We start from the raw sequence: 26,169 nt of genomic DNA on the forward strand, positions 1-26,169 counted from the left end.
ACGCAGTTAGGTCGATGGAAGAATGATTCCATCGACCTAACTACCGTGGCTCTGATAGGTGGATTACCTACAGTGATGGGGGAAAAAGACTCCTTTTGTTGCTGTAAGCTGCGTCTTCACAATGGGGTTAGTGCACCATAGCTGCGGCACCATAGCTGTGCTGCTGTAGTCCCTGAAGCATAGAAAAGGTTTTCAGTGGTGATTTCCTGAGGGATTAACAATATTAACTTGCAATATGGGAGTCAGGTGCACATTTTCTCTTTCTGAATGAGAATCTGTAAATTAAAATGAAATGAATCATGAATTAAATTTCACTTAATTAGTTATGAATTTAAATTCATTCAGTTTATGAATTAGAATCCCAATCTTATATTTGAAAAATAGTTTTATTTTGTAGTACAGAATGTAGATTTGCAGGGATCATCAGCGAGTGTCTCAGGTAATTGTGTTAATGTTTATTAAAAATAAATAAGAGCCTAGAATGGTACATATAATTCACAATTTAAAAATGTGTCAGTGAAGATGTGTTGGAAAGGCTCTAAATTTGGAGTGAGTATGTTTGTTTGCATTCTGTGACCCACTAAACCACAGTCAGGTGCAAATAATGGAAAATAGACATCTAAGTATTCACTGTGTGTTAAAGACTGTGCAGTGTGTTCCAAATTCTCTACGTTACAGCTCCTGTGAAAGGCTAAATAGAAAATGTTCATTATTTTAAAAATCTCAGCCCTGTTTTCTAAAGATTAAACTAGACTAGTCGTTCCTTCTTTAGCAAGTTCTACAAAACAGGTCAAGTGTAAGGTTTGTGAGATGAGCCATTTTTAGTTGGGTAAACAGAATTTTAGGTAGAATGTATTACATTTTATTTTCAATCATATAACTAAAAATTTCAGATTCTACTCACTTTCCAAAAACCTTTGTGGTTGAGAACAAGCTGTCACCATAGCCCCTCAAGCTCACCTCTCATAGGCTTCTGTAGGCTTTTTCTGTGCTTTGGGCTGACTGAAGCCAGAGCTGGAGCCAGAGCACGTTTTATGGAGTAGGAGCCTGGTCTGTGCCTTTGAGAAGCCAAGCTTGTTGCTTAGGTTCAGAGTTCCCTCTACCTCTCATTAGGATGAACCACAGTGAATTATCGTTATAACAATCCAAGGCCAAACAGTTCTTTAAGAAAAGTTTATTAGACAATATAGAGAAAAACAGATTAAATAAAAAATACACCATATACAATTATATCTAATCTAACTCTGGGCAACAGTGTGGCCAAATTAGGTACAGTCTTGCAGTTACAGGTTTAACTACCTATGTGTATCCTTGGCAAGATTTAGCTAGTAACTTGCCAGAAGCTGGAAACAGACGACGGGATGGATCACTTGATGATTACCTCTTCTGTTCGTTCCCTCTGAAGCATCTGACATTGGCCACTGTTGGAACACAGGATACTGGGCTAGATGGACCATTGGTCTGAACCAGTATGGCCATTTTTATGTTAACTATTACATCCTCAAGCTCAGGTTGGTTCCCATTCACCTTCTGTTAGCATCACAGCCTCTCAAGAGCCCATCTCTAATCAATGTGCCCACTTCTGTGTCATCCTCTTTTCTCTCATGTCTGATTTATACTCCTAACAATCTTTAAAGTTACTTTGAAGTGATATATATGACCCTTACATTACCATAATAGCTGTATGTTTTCTATGGAGTCATATATTCTAGTCATAACACTCTGTTTATGTAGAAGCAATATGCAATCTCTGTCCCTTTCCCAATATGGGAGACATTGTATAATATGTATAATATAAAACATATTTACATGCACCATCCAATCAAGATTTTTTTTTCTCAATTTCTTTTCAGCATTTCAAAAACTCTTTGAACCTGCCCAGGTGTCAGCTTTCTTTGCATTCCCCTGGGTCAGAATAAAGTGAATTTGCATGTTAATAGAACCATCTCCCCAAGAGGTCATCAACTGTCTTTCTTTGAAGTATGGAGTGTAGTTGCAGCCATGTAAGTCCCAGGATATTAGAGAAGCAAATGGGTAGGTAATATCTTTTATTGGACAAACTTCTGTTGGTGAGAGAGACAAGTTTTTGAGCCACACAGGTCTGGGAAAGGTACTCTCAGCATCACAGCAAAATGAAGGTGGAACAGATTGTTTAGCATAAATAGCACATAAATAGCCAGAAAGCCATACTCATTCAGTGTGTCTTAATTTTAGAGTGATAAAATTCTTCATTAATTCCCCATTTCCTGTAATACAAAATAAGTTTTATCAACAGGAAGAATCCAGCTGATTATAAAATCATGGGTCAATTTCAACCCCAGGAATTATAGAAGTTTATAATATAGAATGGAACTCAGCCTTAACTATTGCTTCCACTGCCACAAAAACTATTATTATGAGTAACTTTACAAGTAACAAGTAATGTGACAGCAGGGATTGCTTGCTTTACAAAAAGAATTAATTAATGTTTAAAAAATGTTCAATTTATTGGTTTGAGGAAAATGTAGGTTGGTTTGTTTTTTTAGTGCGTTCTACCAAACAGAATAATACTTATCCATTCTAAAACCAAAATTGGATTAAAATCAGTCTTTTCTCTTGTCAAGTTGGAATTTAAATTCCATAGTTAATTTAAAAACTGTTCTAAGCCTAAAGCAGAGTTGTCAGTGTCCATTTATTAAATAGATTTTCCCTATTGAAAGCAATGCTGTGTTCAGCAGGATGTTAATGCATTGTTAGAATCAAATTTCATGTAGGTCAGCCTAACCAAGGACAGGTCAAAAGATATCAGCTATTTAAGATGGTGTAAAATACAAGAGTTAGTCAGTGCTTTTAAAAAATATCTTTATATTCTAAACTAACGGCTGATATTTACGTATTTGATGAACCTATTTGTATTTCCAAAATATACCAAAAGCAAATAGTGAAATATATATTTAAAAAACCAACTGCTCTTAGCACTCAGATGCTGAAATATAATTATGATGGGTGTAGTATAAGAACCTGTATACAGAGACTACCATACTTGGGTGGAATAGACATGAATTATTATAGTAATGAAGGTGGTAATATTTATAATGCAGTGTACTGTGTACTTATTATAGAGGCAAAGTTATAGCTGCTTTGCATTGTTTAGTGCTTTAAATTTTTAAAGTGCCATATTTTATGTGAGTGATTATTATTGATCTTACTTAATGTTTATATAACAGTATTCTCTGGGCACCGATCAGGATCAGGGCCAAATGATATATGAACAGTACAATCACATGCCTCAGGGCTTACTGTCTGAAAGAATAAATGACACACAAATAGTGAGGGAGGGTGAAACAATCAAATCTATACAATTTATATACATATAGGCATTTGTCATTTTTAAGGATGCTCTATCTGTCAAGTCTCTCATATTGGAGTAAAAACAACGAGAGTCCTGTAGCATTTTAAAGACTAACAAATTTAATTTCTGCAGGCATAAGCTTTCGTGGGCTGTAACCCACTTTGTCAGATGTCAATCATATTGGAGTGATAGCAATCCTACACCACCGGTTGATCTGGCCCATAATTTTTCTGATGCTGAACCATTTCAGATTTGCATGTTGAAATGATACATAGCTTTTACAGAGACATTTACTGGTCCCAGAAGACTCACTTGATTAATTTTTTAAATGTTACTTTTGGGGTTTTACTATTTTGACAAAACTATATTACCTACATGCGTGGGGCACAGCACTAGCTTCACAAAATTCCCTCTAACGTCAAATGTTTCTTCAGTTTAGATTAAAACACTTCCATATTCAGAAGGAATGAACATTTCTATTGTAAGACGTTCAGATGAGGAAAACTATTAAGTATACTTCTTGATCGGCAGGCTTCTTTGGCATTGAAGCAGGCTGGCACCTTGGAGGCCCAGATTCAAGAATAATCTCTAGACTGTTGCCTGTCATGTTTCAAGGCTTTGTATAAATGATGGATTTGAGGAGAATTTCTAGCCACGCTAGTCTCTTGGCATACGTTCTGCCAGGCTGTTTTGGATTATTACTAGCTTCCTGCATGGTAGCCATAGATAAGGTGCCTTGATGGCAAACAGATGTGAGTAGGCTGCAGTGTAAAATATAAGGTAAATAGTAGGTCCTAGAATATAGATAGTTTTGACAGAAGTCCTCGGTTGTCTATCTTTAAACACGGGGCTGAGAAAATTGGGAAGAGTTGTTAATCAGATGCTAGTGCAAGGCTTCCACGCAAAATAATGAGATAAATTTGATATTTTGAACCTTGCCTCTTTTCCACTTAATGTCCAACGATGTTTGGGCCTATATATGTTATTCTGTAATGCCATCTTATTTTTTTTTTTCAGTTATTTTGAAATTTTGTTTGTTTCTAGGCTTGACAAAAGGCCAGTATATTTTAAATGCTACCCATCATGAGTGGTTTTATGTAATGTATTGTTGTTTTGGAGACTTGGTGTCAGATTCTGCCATCCTTATTCACAGTTCGTAGTGCCTTACTGAACAAGTTTGTGCTATTTATTTCAGTGGGACTATCCATGGAATAAGGTACGACTCAGCATGAATAAGGGTAGCACAGAATGTCATTTTACACGTAAGTGTTTTGCTCCTATGGCCCTAGGTGATCCAAAAATCTGTTAAATTATATTATACATTTTGTGTGACATTGGAATGAAAACATAAAGCCTATATTAGAAATCACTATTTGCAATATTATAAAATCACCAATTGCAAAACACAATTTGTATGATGTGACTGACGCATAGAGTATACATTAGACTCTGACAATACCATAGGTAGACATCTCAGCAATTAATTTTCTTATTTGCTTATCAAACAAGATTTTTACTTCAATTGTGTATAATAGGAAAATATGTCTCGAGAAAGGTGATTGGTTTCTGTCAGAAGCAGCTACATAATTATAAATTAGAGAAGTCAATAGATCTCAAAGTAGACAAAGAAATAACTAAGACTTCTACTTGAATGAAAAATCACACAAGATCTGCAGGGGTATCAGTATTCAATTGTTTTTTTAGTAACTTCACTAAATTCTTCTCTGTCCTATTCTTGCTAAGTGATCTATCCATCTTAATATTTTTCCTATGTCTAAGTTCCTGTCTCTTAATGGCATCCTAATGCATTCTGAATTGACACATTTCACATCATTTAAACTCTGCTTACCTATTTATCATGCATAGGTCATACTTCAATAAGTGAAAGTCATTTCAAGGATCCTTTTGCTATTTTTCTAATTATCTGTTGCTCTACTATAAATAAATTATTACTATTCTGGTCAGTCATTTTACAGTTATGATAAATAATGTGTTCCTTCTGTCCCCTCTTCCCACATACATAGTGAAGTTTTGAATGTGTTTTTTCTTCCTCCTATTCTGTTTGTGTCAACTTGACATGATATTAAAAACTGGAAATTGAAATGTTTTGTACAGTTGTTGCTGGCTTTGTAAGAAATGCAGAGATGACCTGGTTAGTGTGGCAGCTACTCTAAAACAGTTAGAATATCAAGTCAGTGCTTGCCGAGGCTGGGATTATATGTCACTCAGTCTTGTCAAAAATTCTATGAATATTCAATGAGGATTTTAATGTATTGTCATCAGGGAAGCAATTTCTATAGAGTCATATTAAACATGTTGTCATCTCTTCAGTTTAAATACATTGTTTTGCCCATGAAGTGACCTTAGGCAATTTTAAAATGGTCTCATTTTTTTCTATTTGGCTTACACCAAATACATTAATTTTGCCTAATAGGAATAAAACCTAATAGGGGATCTAATCGACTCATATAGGGTGAGGCAGAGTTCTAATAAATAATCAGTGTATAGTCCCACATATAATCAGGATTTGTCTTTGTAGTTTATGTGGAAATAAAAGATCTAAAATACAGTTAGGTAATATGATAGTTGTATAACTCAAGCTTCTTAGTGAGTTATATTTTCCAAGTGGTGCCTATTGATTTGGCTTCACATTCCCATTGAAGATACTGGTGCTTGCACATCTAAATGATAATGTACTGTTTTGTAAATGTTTTTGTGTGTGTTTAGCTCTCTCTGTCTAATTTGCTTCTAATTTGCATAAATAGGGACACACATATATTCTTGTGAATTGATTATCCTGAAAAACACCTACTGTACATCAGGTAGAATATGTGTGGAGAAGTTTATTTTACTAGAAAGACTCATTTTCTTGAAATGACAGGTGTTAGAACTAGACAAATCATCGGCCTCTGTAGCTCAGAATGCCAAGATTATTTTGAAGGAGAAAGAAACAATATTTACAATCAGTGGTGATTTTTTGCTAAATTATATACCTGTCTTCTTTCTGAAATAAGAAATGAGTATTTATACTAAGTAGAAATTAAGTTTTTTTTCTAGAATGAGCTATTTCAAATTGTTTATTGAACGTGTCTTGTAACTGAATTGTGGACAAGAGGTTTGTTTGTTGTAGAAATCATTTGAGTTGGGAGACAACAGATTTACTGTCAGTTGGAATAAAATAAAGTGACTTCAAAAATCTCTACTGAAATATTGCAAGGATAGAAAAATGTTTTTTTTAAATATTCATTAAAAGTACTAATCAATGTGGAATGATAAATATTTCTTTACAATAACTTTATAGTAAATGGTCTATTAACTCAGTCCAACAGCATTATTTACATCTGGGCCAAGATTTTTAAAGAAAAATGGTAATCCTCCACTTCTGGGCGTGCAATTTGAGACCATTTAAAGGGATGTGATTTTCAGAAGATGGGTACTCAGCACTTTCTGATAAACAGGCCTTTTAAGATCTCTCAAGTTGGGCACTCAAAATCACTAGTCACTTTTTCACAAACAAAAATGTGAATGTAGTCATGTTACTACATAGACTTGTCCATCCATGTACCTAAGGCATACTAAAATCTCCTTTTTGTGCAAGCTGGCATTCACTCCCTTGAACTCTGCAACTGGACTTGAGAAAGCTGGCCTTAATTCTTCACTCGTATTGTTCTTCCTATCATATAGGTGCCTTAAGTACTTTGTGCAAATTTACCCACCTAAGTTCATAGCTTCGTAAGCACAGCTAGTAACTCTCTATTTCATCATTTCCTTCTGCACATACATAGCGAGGATGGCCACTTACGTTTAAAAATAAAGGATGGCAGTATGAAAAGTAAAACAAAGCTTATTTTAAGAGACACTATTGCAGTGTTTTATTCTTGGTACAAACCCAGACATTTACATTACATGATTAGTGCTAGAAAACATACTTTTTATCTGATGAAATCAGCATGGATTAATTGAAATCAGCAAGCAGGAAATCTGGGTTTAAATAATTTTAATTATATTTTCTGTTTGTACTGTTTTGGTTATTTTCTCAAAGACAGGTTAATTTCCATTGGTTGGTGTAACCCTTAGAACATGTTGATTTGATTACTGTAAAAGTTAGTAGTAAATAATTTGCACTTCTTTTCACCAACCACAAGGATGCACTGTATCTATACACACTCATTTATGCAATTTATTATTTATTTATCCTTAATGTATATTTTATTCAAATTCTTAATTCCTACATGTTTTAGAAAACGGTGAATGATGTATTTCTTATTTACTAGATAATAGTTAACCTTTACTCATGATTTGTGTCAAGCTGCACTTGTATCGGAATTGGAATTAAATAAAAATGCAAAAAATAAGCACTTTAATTGCTTATTAGTTGAATAAAACTACCATTTTTTCCTGCATGTCCATTGTTGAAGTCTACACCAGAAACTGCACTCTGAAGTATGCTAGATGGCTCTGATGAATAGACTGCAAAAGTGAAACCCAAAGTATATTTGATAAACTGAAGCATAAAGTAATTAAGGTAAAAGAGTGTGTTAAGATGATCATTCCAACTGTGAAGTGCAATAGCATTGCAGCAAGTCAGTAACAGAAAGACCCTAATGCACAATAAGTAGTATAGGAATGGATTTATCACTCGTTATACTCATCACTAGGTTTTGCTTCTTGCATGGAAAATTTTCTTACTGGATCTTGAGTGTGCCTGCTTTTGTACCCAGAGCACTAATGAATGGTCATTAGTCTATAGATGACCCAATGACACACTTAATTTTGTTTCTGTTTGCGTGACTACTTAGCCAGTTGATTCTTCTTTGTCCAGTTGCTGCTTTTGGAATGTGTTTTTTCCCTTATTATTTTCTGTTTCACTCACTTTATTGAGAGGAAGAATGGTCCAGTGGTTAGGGCACTTGTCTGGAACTTCTGAGACTCCAGGTTTGATTCCCTGCTCTGTCACAGACTTCCTATGTGACGTTGGGCCAAGTCACTGAGTTTCTCTTTGCCTTCATTCCCTATCTGTAAAATGGGGATAATAACACTTTCCTACTTCAGAGGAGTGTTATGATTGTAAATACATTATAGATCACCAGGTGTTCAGATACAACAGTGATAGTAGACAGACACCGAAATCCACCTAAATTGCTAAGTGGGCAGGCCTTAATTTTAACAATTATGCATCTTCAATTAAGAATGGAGAGAAAAAAAGACCAGTATATATTACCAGTATATATTCAGGGTGTAATCCTGACCCTATTGAAGTTACCAAGAACACTCACATTGAAGGTGAAATCCTGACTCTATTGAAATCAGTGTTTTTATTATTTAATATTATAACAAATACCCCAGTGTGCTAGGTGCTGTACAAACACATACCTGCTAATAATTTTCTATGTTTGTTCCCTATGCTGCTCCCTATAGTAGGTCATGTTATCTTATCTGTATGTTATCTTTGAAATACTGTTACCTTAACTAGAGCCTTGTAATCTGACCTGAATCTGAGGGGACCCAACCATAAGTGTTGAGTTCGAGTTGGGTCTGAAAACAACCCAATACTCGCAGGGTTAGGTTGGGTTGGGTAGTCTCTGATCACCTCCTTCTGCCCATGGGATCAGCACAATGGGGGCTGTACGCCCTGTGCCTGCCGGCTGCTGCCTCATTGTTCTGTATGCAGCAGTTTGAGAGGTAGTGTGTCTCATCAAAAAGCTCACTCTGTAGTACATCAAGATGGCAGCCTGCAGGAATGGGGCATACAGCCATCGCCGCATCAACCACTCAGGCAGGAGGCAGCCAGAGACTGATTGTGGCCACAGAAAGTGGGAAATACCTGTCAGGCTGAGACCCAATGATGAGGCAGCAATGACCAAGGTTTGGGGGGAAGTGTTGGGGTCAAGTCAGGTTGAGTCTGAAGACTACTACCACATCTACTACACTGTGCTTTGTGTACTCTTTTAGTACAGATTTTCAAATGAAAACTATAATAAGGCTTATACCAGTTAGATTATATCCTTTCTTCAGTTAGAGGAGAACACTGTACTCTAGCATTTTATTATTACATTTTTACAATGCATACATTGTAGCACATTCATTCCTTATATGTAGTATGGGAATAGAACTGATTACTGTCATGTATGAAAGAATTTAAAACTAATGAAAGGTTGGCAATCCTGGTGTCCTAGAGCCTGCTCTTTGTTCTAGAAGGTGAAACATCAGATCCAGATCTCAATCTCTCACTTGATGAGAAGAGAGATATAAAACCTCATGTTTCTAGCCATAAGCCAAATTCTATCTGAATGGGTAGCTCATTCTAGTCCACTATGAGGCTAAGTGCGCTTTCCTCTGAAGCAACTGGCCACTGTCAGGGACAGGATATTGGACTAGATAGTCCATTGATCTGATCAGGTATGATATTTCTTAAGCTGTGGAAGATGCAATAGAGAAAATCCTCAGGAGATGTAAATTTAGCTTAGTTCTATTGAAGTTAATGAAGTTTGGAAAATTTACATCAGCTGAGAGTCAGTCAGGCCCAGTGTGTTGTAGCCCCCTAGAAGAGGGTGGCTAGGTTGCTTTATGTTGGTTTACACTGTCACCTGTTCAGACACCAGCATCAACTGAATTCTAAAGGAAGGTGAGTTCTCTTTAACACAAGGGAATCTTGTGATATTGCTGCCTAAGCCATTCTTATGAATAAGCCAAGGATCTGATCCTGGCAACACTTCACATGAATAAACTTACATATGTGTAACAAATCTATACACTCATGGAAATGTTTGGGGGATCAGTTGGCTTTTTCTGGTAAGTGCCAATTATTGCAATTTTTCATCTGTAGTTTAAGCCAAATGAGTGTTTTATGGAGAGGAGATCTAGCACATGGATGTTAGATATAAATAGAAAAAACTTTTCACATTAGCAGTCATTGCCAAACCAAAAGGTAAGAGTACTGTTAAAGCTGACATGAGCAAGCTCCTCATATAAAAAAGGGATTATTTAGTCTATAAGGCAATGTAAGTTTGCTTAAGTTCCATGTTTTCAATTTTTTTTTAAATGTTTAAAAGCCCTGTGGTGTCAAAGCAGACTAGCATACTGCTCTGGTATGCCTACAGGGTTTTGGATGGATATATATATTAAAAAGTAGTAGTTCTGTTTGAAGTGATTTCTTCTGAGCTGCTCAGAGAATCTTTTGATGACGTTGTGTTTAAAAGCATTTACAGCTATGGTCAGAATAAACAATATTTTTTCTCATGAATTACACTGAGAAAAGAATCTTTAGTATTCTGCCATTTCAGTCATCTTACAAAATCCAAAAGCAATTAATAGTGCAGCTCAGGAGAAAAAATCTTGCTTCACAACTTCACTTTGTCCATTTTCCTTTAAACGTATCTTAGATTTTGTTACGGCAAAAATTCAGATGAAAGTGTTTTGTACTCTAAGCAAGGTAGATCTTATGGTTTTAACCTGAGTCTCTAGTCATATACTCAGCTGTGTATATGATTTAAAGGAGTGAAAAACTATTTGCAGAGGTTAGAAGTGGGGCCAGGAAAATATCCTGTTTTTACTTGAAGAAATGAATTGTCATTCATACCTGGAATCTAAGTGCATTATTATTCATTTAGATCTGAAGCAAATTGCCATTTCTCTGAGCTCTCAAATAAAAAAAGTCCAAATAGCAAAAACCAAAACTCAAGGGAAACATTTTAAGAATGTGTGAAAATGAAAAAATATCAGTTAATTGGAAAGTCAGACGTAGGGGTTTTTTTTCTTTATAAAAATGTGTTAAAGATACCATGAACATTTTTCACCAACTGTATAATCATTGTAAATAAACCAAGCTTGAAAAGAGTGTCATCATAATTACATGAGTTATATCTAAGGGCAAGTTCAAAATACCTAAGCTGGCATTGTCATTTAACTTTTGTCTTTGAATAAATAAAAATGTTTTCAGTATGCATCCATCCACTCTTTACTCTTCTCCATACCCCCTCCCCCCAACACATTCATTTGTGAGTATAAAAGAAGTGTAGGGGAAAACAAAACACATAGACTTGGTTCATTATAGATGCCTTCCTCATTATTTACAATTAGTGTTCAGAAAAACTGTACATGCAGTATGATGCATTATCGTAATGCTCTTCTAAATCAAGCCTACTTTCTATCTTTAAAAAAAGCTGCAGAAAAAGAAGGACTAATTGTGTTGTTATCCTGTTACATGCTGCATTCTGTATTCTTACTAAATAACCTAATTTTGACTGGTTTTTTTATACACTTTCCTAGAACACTGTTCTGTTTAATGTGTTTGCGTGGTCTAAAAGTAGAAAATGAATAATGTAAGTAAGGGTAATCAAAGTGTAAAATTATACACGTTATGAAAAAATCTGTAAATTTAGTATATGAAGATTGGGCAATATGTTTCCAGAAACTGGCTTATTTTGCTCTTAAAAAGAAAGTCAACCATTAGTTTTACTGACCATTTAGAAATGGATGCATTTAAGACTAAAATTAATGTTTAATTCTGATTTCTTTATATTGTATGTGTCTATGTGTGTTGTTATGATCTGCATAAAATTGGTGGACATGGGTGAACTGAATAACAAAGCTAAGGCTAAGTTAATTCTAAATCTGGTAGACCAGTATTTGTTACCCCTTTCAAAAAGAAGAATTAGGAATATATCCATACCCAAAGCTTGTATCCCAGCAGCCTGTTTGTCTGATAACCTAATCAATTAATTCACATAATATAAATTATTAAATCAGTTAGAAAAGTTTGGATATCCAAGTTGAGATATTGAAAAGTTTTATATTATTCTACAGTATTCTAGAATATTAACTTCCTTGAAACACTGAAAGTGAGAAATAATACCATCAAATAATAGTAAACTTCTTGAAGCCTATGTTTTTGTTGCTGAAATTAGAAATTTGGTTTGTTCTTCAACTAGCATCCCTGTGGGTGCTCCACTTTGGGTTCTCAATGTCCCCATATAGTTTTGATCGGAAATTTTCGGCCCATGCATGTGCTCCAGAACTACTCATGGCCTATAACAAGGATACATAGAGCTTTGCAGGAGAGCCACCCCAGCTCTTTCTGAACTGTCTCTGTCTGATATGGCATGCCTGCTTCTAGCATTGCTTGTTGCTTAGCCTTAGGGTTCCTTAATTTTAGTTTAGTGCAATTATTTAGCTTTCCTCCTTTAATTATATATATTTTTATAGTTTCTTTACTTTTGTTTGAAGGGATTTTATTAACCCTTCTTCCACCACCCTGCGTGCTTGAGGGGTTCTCCTCAGAGGACATCCTCAGCATCACCATGGTATGCCAGGATTCCCAGGATTCAAGTGCTGTCTCATTTGCCTCATCTGTATGCAATGTAGTTGCAGCCATGTTAGTCCCAGGATATTAGCGAGACAAAATAGGTGAAGTAATATCTTTTATTGGACCAACTTCTGTTGTCTCTCTCACCAACAGAAGTTCATCTAATAAAAAGATATTACCTCACCCACCTTGCCTCTCTAGGAATCTATCCTGATCAGTGACAACATTCCCAGTACATTCACTGTCTGGAGGAAGCATGCGACATCCAAATGCAACATCTGCTCAGCCTTCAAAAACAGAGCTAGAAAAAATGGGATTTTAGATTTAGGTTCCTTAGGATGGAGCGCTCCCTTCACCCAGCCTTGGATCCAGGTCAAGATCCACCCCTGTACATTGGCCTCCAAGTGACCACAGTAACCAGTCAATCTCTACACTGCATTTGCCCAGGTTTTCATGATAAAATACTTCAGAGAGACCAGGAAGGCTCCCAAGAAGAGAAGTTGAGTTCTGTTCATGAGGAGCCTGCTTCAATATCTCAGAATCTTAGCTGTCTATATACTAATGTGAGAAGAATGGGGAATAAGCAGGAAGAATTAGAAATGCTAGTTAATAAACACAGTTGTGACATAGTTGGCATCAAAGAGACTTCGTGGGATAATACACGACTAGAATATTGGTGTAGAAGGGTACAGCTTGCTCAGGAAGGACAGGCAGGGAAAAAAGGGAGTGTTTTGTTGCCTTATATATCAAACATGTATATACTTGGACTGAGGTTGAGATGGAAATAGAAGACAGACTTGTTGAACGTCTCTGGGTAAGAATAAAAGGGATAGAAAACAAGGGTGATATCATGATATGATTCTACTACAGATCACTTAACCAGGAAGTAGAGGTGGATGAGGCTTCTTTTAAGCAACAAAAACATCCAAAGCACAGGACTTGATGGTGATGGGAGACTTCAATTCCCCAGACATCTGTTAAGAAAATAACACAGCAGGGCACAGATATCCAACAAATTCTTGGAATGTATTGGAGAAAAGTTTTTATTTCAGAAGGTGAAAAAAGCTACTAGAGAAGAGGCTGTTCTAGATTTGATTTTGACAAATAGGGAGGAACTGGTTGAGAATTTGAAAGTCGAAGATACCTTGGGTGAAAGTGATCTTGAAATGACAGAGTTCATGAGTCTAAGGAATGGCAGGAGGAAAAACAGCACAATAGAGGTAATGGATTATGAAAAAACAGACTTTAGAAAACTCGGGGACTTTAGTACATAAGATCCCATGGGAAGGAAGTCTAAAGGAGAAAAACAGTTCAAGAGAGTTGGCAATTTTTCAAGTTAAGGGCACAAGAGCAAACTAACTATCACACTGTGTAGGAAAGATAAGAAATATAGGAGGTTTCCACCCTGGCTTCAGCAGGAGATCTTCAATGAACTGAAACTCAAGAGAGTCGTACAAAAAGTGGAAACTAGGTCAAATTACAAAGGATAAATATAAACAAACAACATAAGTATGTAAGGATAAAATTAGAAAGGCCAACACACAAAATGAGATTAAACTAGCTAGAGACATAAAGGGTAATAAGAAAACATTCTACTAATACACTAGAAGCAAGAGGAAGACGGACAGGGTAGGCCCATTACTCAATGAAATGAGAAAAACCACAGAAAATGTGGCAATGGCAGAAATGCAAAATGACTTTTTTGTTTGTTTTCACCAAAAAAGTTTAGTAGAGATTGGACATCTAACATGGTGAATGCCAGTGAAAATGAGGTAGGCTCTGATGCTAAAATTGAGAAAGAAGGAGTTAAAAATAACTTAGACAATTTAGATGTCTTCAAGTCACCAGGGCCTGATGAAATACATCCTAGAATACTCAAGGAACTGACTGATTATCTTTGAAATAAAGATATAATTGAAGATGGGAGAAATTCCAGAGGACTGGAAAAGGGCAAATATAGTGCCAATCTATAACAAGGGACAATCTGTGGAATTACAGACCAGTCATCTTAACTTCAGTACCTGCAAAGATAATGGAGCAAATAATTAAGCAATCAATTGGCAAACATCTCGAAGATAATGTGATAAGTAACAGTCAGCATGGATTTGTCCAGAACAAATCATGTCAAATCAACCTAATAGCTTTCTTTAACAGGGTAACAAGCCTTGTGGATGGGGGTAAGTGGTATATCTTGACTTCAGTAAGACTTTTGAGACTGTCTCGAATGACCTTCTCATAAACAAACTAGGGAAATACAACCTAGATGGAGCTACTATAGGTGGGTGCATAACTAGTTGGAAAACTGTTCCCAGAAAGTAATCATCAGTGGTTCACAGTCAAGCTGGAAGGGTATATCGAGTGGGGTCCCGCAGGGATCAGTCCTGGGGCCAGTTCTGTTCAATATCTTCATCAATTATTTGGATAAAGGCACAGAGAGTAAACTTATAAATGTTGTGGATGATACCAAGCTGGGAGGAGTTGCAAGTGCTTTGGAGGATAGAGTTAAAATTCAAAATGATCAGAAAAACTGGAGAAAAGGTCTGAAGTAAATAGGATGAAATTCAATACGGACAAATGCAAAGTACTTCACCTAGGAAAGAATAATTAATTGCACACATACAAAATGGGAAATGACTGCAGAAAGGGATTTGGGGGTCATAGTGGATCACAAGCTAAATATGAGTCAACAATGTAATGCTGTTGCAAAAAAAGTAAACATCATTCTGGGATATATTAGCAGGAGTGTTGTAAGCAAGACACAAGAAGTAATTCTTCCACTGTACTCTGAGCTGTTATGGCCTTAACTGGAGTATTTGTGTCCAGTTCTGAGTGCCGCAGTTCAGGAAAGATGTGGAGAAATTTGAGAAAGTCCAGAGGAGAGCAACAAAAATGATTAAAGATCTAGAAAACATGACCTATGTGGAAAGACTGAGAAAACTGGGTTTGTTTAGTCTGGAGAAGAGGAGACTATGGAAACATAACAGTTTACAAGTACATAAAAGGTTGTTACAAGGAGGAGGGAGAAATATTGTTCTCCTTAACCTCTGGGGATAGGATAAGAAACAATGGGCTTAATTTCAGCAAGGGCAGTTTAGGTTGGACGTTAGGAATACTTCCTAACTGTCAGGGTAGTTAAGCACTGGAATAAATTGCCTAGGGAGGTTGTGGAATCTCCAACATTGGAGTTTTTTAAGAGCAGTTTAGACAATCACCTGTCAGGGGTAGTCTAGATAGTACTTAGTCCTGCCTTGGGTGCAGGGGATTGGACTAGAATTCTATGATTCTATGATTCTAAAGCCTCAGTCTTCTCAGAAATCAACTGCACTTGTGACCTTATGTCCCAGACAGGGTACTGGCTTCTCTGGTGCCAAGAGTGCTTCTAAAACTTCGAGGAGCCAAGGTCACCAAGCATACCTAAGTACCCAAGTTTGTCCTCAGTATTGTCTAGAAACAACTGCAGCAACAGAGACTCTAACCACTCTGCTTTAAGGAAGACTGTACCATCTGTGGAACTTTTATATTACCTCTGGCACCTAAACAAGCATCTCAAACTATATTGGTACCACTAAAAGTCTAAACAGCTGTGTCTCACTATTTCAGTACCTCTGAAGCAATTGACATCCTCAGTACTAACAACATCTACCAGACAGGAACTATTAAAACAAGTGCCATCCCTCAGTACTGACCACAGAACTTTGCTCTTTCTCAGGATGAATGTATCCACTGCCACAATAATTTAGATTCTTGAGAGATTTGTTTATCTCAGATTAGCCAGAATCTCCCTTGTTAATGGGTACCAAATGGCTGTTGGTACCAAGATAATCTAACTGGATCTCTTCGTGGAACCATTTACTTCTCTCGTACCTTCTTAGCCATGCAGAACTTCTCCTTTAGGCTATGATGAGGATCTTTCTTCAGGTCCCTAATCTCTGTGCAAGGTTGTCCTACCTACCAACATAGCAACATCTCCCCTGATCCCTTTATGGAGAGAGAAGATCCAAGGGTGAGAAGTCCGAGCCCCTTCCTGTTGGCATGTGAAGCATTGGATGGCACCTCCTCTAACTTATAGCTCTCATCACTGGCCATATTAGGACCAACTGGCTGCCTGGCATCAACAATTTTCAAGAGTTCCTAGCCTTTCTTGTGGGCATCATTAAAGTGATAGTCTCCTGCTCAATATTTCCCTTGTCAACAACTTCAACGACTGGAAGCATTACTGCCTTCTCTGGCTGGTGACTTTAAACAGTTTCAGGAGACAATGAAATAAATTGCTGACTCATTCCAGATCCCCCTAAAGGAGGTCCAAGAATCATATCATAAGCTCTTAGACACTCTACGTACAATAACCTTTGCTCATGTGGCCTTGCCAGTGAACAAGGCTCCAATGGAACTTGCCAAGACCATCTAGCAGTCCCTGGCGACAGTACCATCGATATGTAAATATGCCAATCAAAAGTATTATGTTCCAGCTAAGAACACTAAATTATTTGCAACTCCTTCACATAATTCCTTGGTGAGCATGGCAGCACATCAACCTTTTAAATTAACCCCTTCATCAAGTGGGCATGATTGTTGTTCCATATCTCAGTGACTGGCTGTTCAAAAGCCACTCTTACAACAAAGTTCTCTCTGCAATAAAGACAGCTTACCTTTGGGTAACCTTAGGACCTGGTGGTAATCACCTCCCGGGGCTGAGGAACGGCAAGGCGGACCTGCATCAAGGGGTCACTCTTCCTCACCATGAGGGGTCGCTGTGCCCACTAAGGGCATCTATGACAGTCTGGAGGGGGGTTTTCCCCAAAGGGAATCCATCTGTATCAAATTGCAGCACAAGGTGTCCGTAGTGCTGCTCTCTCCATGGTCAAGGGGCGGGGGCGCTCGCCAGCGCCATTCGTCTGTAGTGGTCAGAGACCCTCACATTCACTTTCCCACCTTTTCTCTCCTGCATACAGTCCTGCTCAAAACAAGGCGGGGCTAAACAGACGCCATCTTGATTGTTCCGGCTTGGCCACACCAGCACGGGTTCAGCATGCTGCTGGATTTCTCGATTGCCCGCCTCGGGAGCTTCCGAGCCAGCACGATCCCAGCTCCAAGGATCACGGTCACCTGTGGTGCCCAGACCTGGACCTTTGGCACCTAAGGGAGTGATAGATTGCCTCTCGGTCACCAATGAGCGAGCTTCTCAGAACAAGCCCAGTGAGTACCGATGGGTAGCAGGAAGCCCTCCACGCAGGTCATGTACCAAGTTAAGTGGAAGTGGTTGTTGCCTGCCGGGAGCAGTCCTGAGATACTCTGCCCGGCCTCTCGCCAGTATAGGCGATCCGGGAAATACTTGCCTCAGCTAAAGCTCCAGGGACTGACTGTGGCCTCCCTGAAGGCCCACCTAGCAGCCATATCAGCTGCTGGAAGGGGGATTGCGGTCCTCCCGTCAGTTGGCAGTTCGGTCCCTGTGCCTCCCAGGGATCTCAACCAGGAAGGTGGTCTTCCTGGGGGTATTTACCTCGGCAAGGAAGGTCTCCAAGCTCAGAGCTCCTTCCTTATACTGTAGTCTATAAGATAAGGTTCAGTTGAGACTACACCAGGCCTTCCGGCCCAAGGTGGTTGCCCAGTCTCATTGGACCAATCATATATTCTCCCAAGGTTTCCCTGAACCACATGGTTCAGAGGAGAGAAGAAGGCAGCACTCGTTAAAACGCGAGTGGGACCCTGGCTTCTACATCAGATGTACGAGGCCGTTCTGAAGAGCGACGCAATTCTTCCTTGCAGCATCTGACCGGATGAAAGGTTCACCGGTCCCCACCCTGTGCAATTTCCTTGTGAATAATTTCCTGCATCACGTTTGGCCACGAGCAGGTGAAGGTGCCACCTCCAGACGCCATAGCTCACCCAACAGAGCTCAAGCTCCATCTACAGCCTTCCTGACGAAAGTGCGAGGGCAGGGCATCTGCAAAGCAGCTGCCAAGATGGCGGTACATATCTTCACGTCCCACCACACCCCTGTCCAAGGCGCAGGAAGGAGTGGGCTTCAGCAGAGAAGGCAGCTCACCGCTAACTCCGGCCCACCTTCAAGGTACTGCTTGTTAGTCACCTATAGTAGAATGGACATGAGCAAGCACTCGAAGAAGAAAACAAGGTTACTTACCAGTAACTGATGTTCTTCGAGATGTGTTGCTCATGTCCATTCCACAACCCACCCCCTGTCCCCGCCGCCGGAGTTGGCAGAAAGAAGGGACTGAGGGGGCATAGGGCCGGCAGCGCCTCATATACCGCAGCATGTGTGAAGGACTCCAGGGGGCGCCAGAGGCGGTCTTACGGGATCTGCTAAGGGGAAAAAAGTTCCAATAGCTGTGCACGGAGGTGTACACACACCTATAGTGGAATGGACATGAGCAACACATCTCGAAGAACATCAGTTACCGGTAAGTGACCTTGTTGTTGGAAGGGACCTCAGGAGGTTATCTAGTCCAACCCCCTACTCAGACTAGATCATCCCAGCCAGGTCTTTGTCAAGCCACACCTTAAAATCCTCTAAGGATGGAGATTCCACCACCTCCCAAGGTAACCCATTCCAGTGCTTCATAGTAAAAAAGTTTTTCCTAATACCCAACCTAGACTTCCCCCACTCCAACTTGAGACCATTGCTCCTTGTTCTGTCATCTACCCCCACTGAAAACAGCTTAGTTTCATCCTCCCTGGAACCCCCTTTCAGGTAGTGAAAGGCTGCTATCAAATCCCCCCTTGTTCTTCTCTTCTGCAGGCTAAACAAGCCTAGTTCCCTCAGCCTCACTTCATAAGACGTGCTCCAGGCCCCTCATCATTTTTGTTGCCTTCTGCTGGACTCTCTCCAGTTTGTCCACATCCTTTCTGTAGTGGGGGGCCGAAAACTGGGCACAATACTCCAGCTGTGGCTTCATCAGTGCTGAATAGAAGGGAATAATCACTTCTCTCCATCTGCTGGCAATGCTCCTACTAATGCAGCCCAATATGCTATTAGCCTTCATGGCAATAAGGGCACACTATTGAATCTCATCCAGTTTCTTGTCCACTGTAACACCCCAGGTCCTTTTCTGCCGACCTGCTGCCCAGTTAGTTGGTCCCCAGTCTGTAGCAGTGCATGGGATTCTTCCATCCTAAGTGCAGGACTCTCATTTGTTCTTGTTGAACCTCATCAGACTTTTTTTTGCCCAATCCTCTAATTTGTCTAGGTCACTCTGTATCCTATCCCTGCCCTCCAGCGTATCTAGCACTCCCCCCATCTTAGTGTCATCTGCAAACTTGCTGAGGGTGCAATCCACCCTATTCTCCAGATCATTAATGAAGATGTTGAACAAAACTGGATAAAGCTGGGGCACTCCGCTTGTTACCGGTTGCCAGCTAGACATCAAACCATTGATTATTACCCTACCTGTTAAGCTTACAGTTGTACCTTTGTAACACAACATGTCAGCCTCACTGCTTCCAGGAATGGCTCAGAATGTTTATACTCTGAACAAACACAGTTTAGACAAGGTGGTTTTAACCCAAAAATCTTTAATGCCAACTGGGAAGCAGGCTACTAGAATATCTTGATTCTGGTATGTGCATTCTGATTCACCAGAGAAAGTCATTTTAAATGAAAGCTAAGGTCGCACTAGTCCTTAATAATGTTGTGAAACGTATGTACAGATAGTCTGTAAGTAGTTATGTATATATTTTGAAAATGTGTTTTAAAGTCTGTATCAAGACATGGTTGACAAAAAGGTTTTCTATCAGATGAGATGTTTATTTACCTGTCTCCCTGTTGAGATGTAAATTAAGCATTGTAAGCTAACACAATGGATAGACATTTAGATACAAATTTAACAAAGAGATGTGAAATCAACAGGGAGTCAGTAGACAGGAAAAATAAACCCTGGATGGTTATCCCGACTCTAAAAACCAACTGTTACCTTTGGGGATATAAGTAGAAGGCAAAGAAGACACCCCTTTATCCTGCACCTAAGAAGCAAACAGGCAGTGTGTTTACAATCATTAAAGTGGGGTCACAATTAGCCTTGGTTGAAGACAGTGCAAAAGGCTTTGGATGAGATAAGCTTTATAAAACAGGAGATTAACCTAACAGTTAAGTTTCATCTCTAGAAAACATGTTAGTATTAATCTTTTGTTTCCATCATCCTTACTCACTACATCTTGAATCTTTGGTAATAAATGTATCCTTCTTTTCACTATATATAAGTGCTGTCATGTTAAGCAAGGTTCTGATCCTGAGTTGAATCATGCAAGCTGGTGTGTACACTAGTCTCTTGGGGACAACAAACTTGGTAATTCTATGGGTAGCCAATATCAGGGGCTGGATATCACAAGGGAACACTTCAGAGGGACTTGGGGGCTGGAGTGCACCTATTGTTAACCTGCAAAGCAAAGAAAGGGCTGGTATTGCCCACAGGAGAATGCTTGGGTGACTCGCAAGCCGGTTGTGTCAAGGGCTGAAACTCAGTTAAGAACAAGCAAGTCTCCCTCATGCTGGAGGCAGGGGGTGTAACAAGGTGACTCTGTCTTGGGTACCCTGAGAACCGTCACAATGGTATCGATCCCTCTTTGAGTATTGGAGTCACTCAGCTGGTGGAAGGACTAGTCCAAAGTATGTGCAGGAGTCCCCTTCACACAATTCCTCCTGCTGTCACCATAACTTCAGGTGTATCTCTTGTAGTGTAGGGAGCTCATCTACGGAAATGCACCACTCAGGGCAAATGGTCTGCCCAAGAATCTCACTTTCACATCAGCTTCCTGGAAAAAAGAGCAGTGAGGAACATCTGTGTTCAGCTTCTGACCTCACAGGCATACTAACCACCATGACTGGCAATCTGAGAAGGTATTTGTCCCAAGATTACAAGCAGGCACTCCAATCTTGGACTCTCCAGCATAGCTTCCTAACCTGGAGGTTCCAGAGGTGGACATCCTTGCAATAGCTGTTAACAGAAAGTGTGGGAAATTCTGCTGTAGAAGGGGTCTGGGTCATCAATGCCATTCTCACTGAATGCCATTCTCACTGGGTCATCAATGCCATTCTCACTTAAATTATGCACGTGTAAATGTTTGCAAGATTGAGGCCTCTGTGTGTGTGTGCTCTGTCCACTAGAAAGTGCTCTCTGAGGTTGACAGTAACCTCCTCTATGGAGAGGGTAAGTACAAATGTACCACTTAAGCCCTCAAAAGTATGTCTTAAGGGTATTTAAGAAGTGTATAGGGCTTGTGTTCGTCGTTCGTACAGGACTGAATTTCACTCTGAGATGACCCTAAGCACTACACTGTCTATTAATTTTATGCCTGCATATTATATCGTAGGACAGGCTCTGCGCCAAAGGTCTGATTTATTTCCTCCTTCAACAACAGCTTACTTTTCAGCTAATCAAGAAATACAAATGTCCTTTAGATACCAAAATCCCTCAGTTGATGTATTCAGGACAGTAATCTCTTAAAGGGATTTGATTATAAGAACAAAACAGATATTCCTAAAAGGTATCAGTCTGAGCACAGGATATTTGATTGAGGTTGGAACCCCTGTGGCCTGTAAACATTCTGGAAATTAGTTGAAAGGCCAAGGCACTTTGTAAAGTCAGAAAGTTCCTTCATTATTGCTCTCAGAAATAGAGAAGGGGTTTGAAAATAGGTCCACTCTTTGGTTAAAGACTTGCTGATAACCTGCACAGAAAACAACCTGAGTCTCTCAGACCATCCCACCTGCCAGGAAAAAAATTTGTGGTCAGATTCAGCATATAATCTTCTTCCAGATAAATGGTTGCTTCATCTGGAAATCTTTCAGTTCTGGTAAACATTTCTGTAAAGTCAGACATGGACCTATTTTTAAATCTCTGCTCTGGTCCTGTCCACTTAAGTATATTACTGTTTTGCTTCATTTTTCTTTTTAAAAGTGAGAGCAAGGCAGAGGAAATTACTAGAAATGAGCCTGAACTAAAACAGAATAACACAGGGGTATTTCTCACTATCTTGCAATTTGTGTGGTAATTCATACCTGTGCAGAATGGGTGTAATATCTAACCAGCTCAGAAGAGTTTTATTCTAGATATACTTTGCATAGGTGTAAATGAAGATACTAGCTGCCATGGGTGATTAGAGACAGAACTGAGATCTGAATTCCCAAGACGGACCATTATGTATAATGGACTGAACCAAAATTGTCAGGTGCCATGAATTTCAAGTCCAGGTCTATAGGATTGTGAAGCGAGAGCCGTACTCTCTGTGCCATCATGTTGGAAGCTCAAATCTGTAAACTGCAGCTTATGCCCTGCAAACAGGGTCTACACCTGTTGACTCAGCAGGATCAGCTGAGTAGCAACAGACTGCCAATTGGATACATCTTAGTATAATTTTTATTTTCTTTTTGCAACTCTATGTGTCTGAGCAGCTAGTCTTAGGCTTGTGGCTGTCTAGGCCCCCCGCCTCCTTGGGACCAAACTGTTGCTCACCCAAGTCAGTCTTCTGATCTGCCTGAACCGTGTCTAGTCAAGCCTGTTGCTTGGTCTGCCCACTATCTATGTTGACCTGCCTGTCCATGTGCCTTATCTGCCATTGCCTTCCACCAGACTGACACCCAGTTGCTGAACCTGCCTGCACCTTGGACTATGTAACCTAGTTCTCCCTTTGGACAATAACCTCTCACTGATATCTCAGTGAGACCTGTGCATCAAGCACGGCCAGCTAGCTTCAGCCCAGGTCTCAACCCTGTTGTCTGGCCTGCTTCTAGTGTACCTTGATAGTCATGGATCGATTCTATCTGAGGAATTTCTGAGACACAGATCACATTAATGCCTGAGCTTCCAATACAGTAACTAAGATTAGTAGTCTCTGCTCTTCTCTCTTTTTGCTTAGACTTTTCTTCCTCTCTCCCTCTCTCTTAGTGTAATTGCTTATCTTTATTTCAGGTAGATTTCTGCATAAAGGTCAGTATTATAACATGCTCCCAAAACAGTTTTGACTTGGGGTCATTCTTATCTCTTCTAGTCAGCCTTTCCCATAGACCAGGATCATTGACCAAGAATGTCATATCTTGGGCTCTTGCAACCTTTGGCCTAAGTAACGCTAGCTATATTGTCTCTGAGGAGTGCTGTCGTCTTCATTGGTCATGAATAGAGAGTTGGTCTCTGATGGAGCTAGGCCAAAGATATTGAAGGTTTTAAGGTTTCAGATAAGCGTCTCAAATCAGCCCGTAAGTTGTTGCTAAAAAGATCAGCAGCAAAATAGTTAAAATTTATGACTTTAGGGTTAGAAACCTAATTTTGTCTTAAGGGAAGGCTTACCGTTTTCTGGCAACTGATAGATTTTGCAGCAGATTTTCAACCATACACACAAAAACTCTCTAACTAAAATGGAGTGATATCATTTTCAATCAAATCAGAGGGGATAACCAGAAAAGAGAACATGTATTAGAATAAAAGCCAGCCTACCCTCAGAAGTGAGAACAAAGGTGTGGGAGGGTTTATTTAAGTTTCCTTTTGTAATTTGAACCAGTTGTTTAACGTTAATATCTGTTTTAGCCTACAGCTGTAAAAGCACATCAGGGACCACTTAAATGGATGGAATATTGTTTCAAATAACCCATGAACCTATTCTGTAGATATCTGAATGGAAATTTTGATGTAATCCACTGAATGCAGGTATATTTGAACATGAATAACTGGAGGCCTGTTCGTTGGTAAAACCTGACAATAAACAGAATTATTTCACTGTGGAAACCAGTGCTTTCCTCTATGAACCTGAGTTTGTTTTTCACTCTTGTACTGTATAGTGTAGAAAAATCTGTACTAAAGAGGAGAATATCAACATGATAAAGAATATTAATATAATACATTTATAGTAGTAAGAGATTTTTCTTACGAATACCTATGTTGTGAACCTATGTTAAGATCCAAACTTCTTATTTATTAAAATTAAATAAAAAAAAATATACTAATCATTTTATGTTTGTTGCCAGGTTTTAAAGAAAGTTCCACCAGTTCAATGGCTCGAGTCATTAGCTAAGCACCTGGAGCCACAGTTCGTTGAAGTGCTAAATGAGCTTTTGACTGTAGTAGCTTCTTCTGCAGGTGCAGAGAATATTTTCTTCATTTCAGTTTATTCATCTAATTCAGTTCAATGTCTGTCTATTTCATTGAAAGTTAAGAAACCAATTGGGAGCTGAAAAAGCAAGAAAGCTTGCTTTCCTCTTCCAAACTATGAATAAATAGATGGTGTCAGAGGATGAGATTTACCAGTTCTAAAATCCTGAAGGACGTAATGATCAGAAACAATCAGTTCAATTCACTAACTACTGTTAATACTTCCTTTGTTTAATAAGTCAGTTAATTTTAAATTCAAAACAAGTTTTGATAAACTTGTTAAACTTTTTTTGCTTACGTGTCTAGCAGACTTAAAGTAGTTTCTATTTAATAAGATAAAATAAAAATGCTGGTTTTGTGCATTTTAAGTTGAATTTAATTTCCATCCAGATACAGCTTGGTATAAATTGGGACTCAAAAAGTAATAATCTTGTAAATAAAAACTGCATCATTCACCATTTTCTAACATCATAAAAAATGTAAAAATGTAAGAATCTGAATAAATTTAAATTAAGCGATACAATTCCTTAAATAAAGGTGTACAGATATAGTGTATCCTCCTGGTTAGCAAAAAGAAGCATCAAATTTAGTGTGAGGATTATATTTAGTTTTAACCATGTTTTAATGGTTCCCAACCAATGAGAATCAGTCTTTCTTTAGGAAAATAACCGAAAAGTACAAATGCTTAAAACTGCTGATTTAAATCATGATTAAAATGGGTGATTTTAAATTGCTGTGATTTAAATCATTGCACCTTGCTCTTGCTGAACTTGATGTAGATGAATAGTCCCACTAATTTCCATTGAACTACTCATGTGTAAACTTAAGCGTATCATAAGGGTTTGAAGAGTTGGGGCTTTAGTTTAAGACCAGAGGCAATGAGTGTTAAATAAAATAGAGAGGATGAGAAGGAATACAAGGGTAACAGTAACACATTTTTATATAAACTAGTTATGATCAATTTGCAGGTACTGAGTCAATTTTTTTCATAGAGATATAAGTAAATATATTAGGAATTGCTTTGGAATTTTCTTCCTTTTGTGGTTTACCAAAGCCCATAGTATGGTTACCTTCAACTTGATGTGCAAAGCCAGTCTATTTAATCTTGAAAGGTGAATGTGTTGTCCTTGGGGCATGGGAATTTGTGGTTATTTAATTGGAGAGTTTTGGTGAAGCATGGGTACTGAAGTGGGTAATATTTTAGTACATATTACATGCATAATACATTATTTAAAATGTGCTCAAGTATTGCTCGTGATAGGTATATAATAAACAATCCACAAAATATTTAAAACATGAATAAAACCAGTACTTAGTGGGTCAACCACCATTACACTGTGTCTTATGATGATTGTGCCACATACACAGGCATATAAATATCTATGGCACCTCTTATGGGGAATTTTTCCTTGTTAGAGGTGGAGCAAAAATGTGTTAAA

At 38.7% G+C, this 26,169-nt stretch overlaps 1 protein-coding gene across 10 annotated transcripts in view; it reads left to right on the plus strand.

Annotated features, from left to right (window-relative positions):
• Window positions 1-26,169, plus strand: part of CTBP1 (C-terminal binding protein 1) — a 385,409-nt gene that overhangs the window by 217,336 nt on the left and 141,904 nt on the right. The window contains exon 1 of one of the 10 annotated variants that reach the window (XM_067567713.1): window positions 1,856-2,034. The exons of the other annotated variants lie outside the window; for them this stretch is intronic. The gene's annotated coding sequence lies outside the window, so the exon portion shown is untranslated. Of the gene's footprint in view, window positions 1-1,855; window positions 2,035-26,169 lie in introns of those variants that run through there. 10 annotated transcript variants of the gene reach the window in all.

The sequence above is a fragment of the Emydura macquarii genome, unplaced genomic scaffold (genome assembly GCF_026122565.2).
Source record: "Emydura macquarii macquarii isolate MOO-44397 ecotype Brisbane River unplaced genomic scaffold, CSIRO-AGI_Emac_v2 contig_2795, whole genome shotgun sequence".
NCBI lineage: Eukaryota > Metazoa > Chordata > Testudines > Chelidae > Emydura > Emydura macquarii.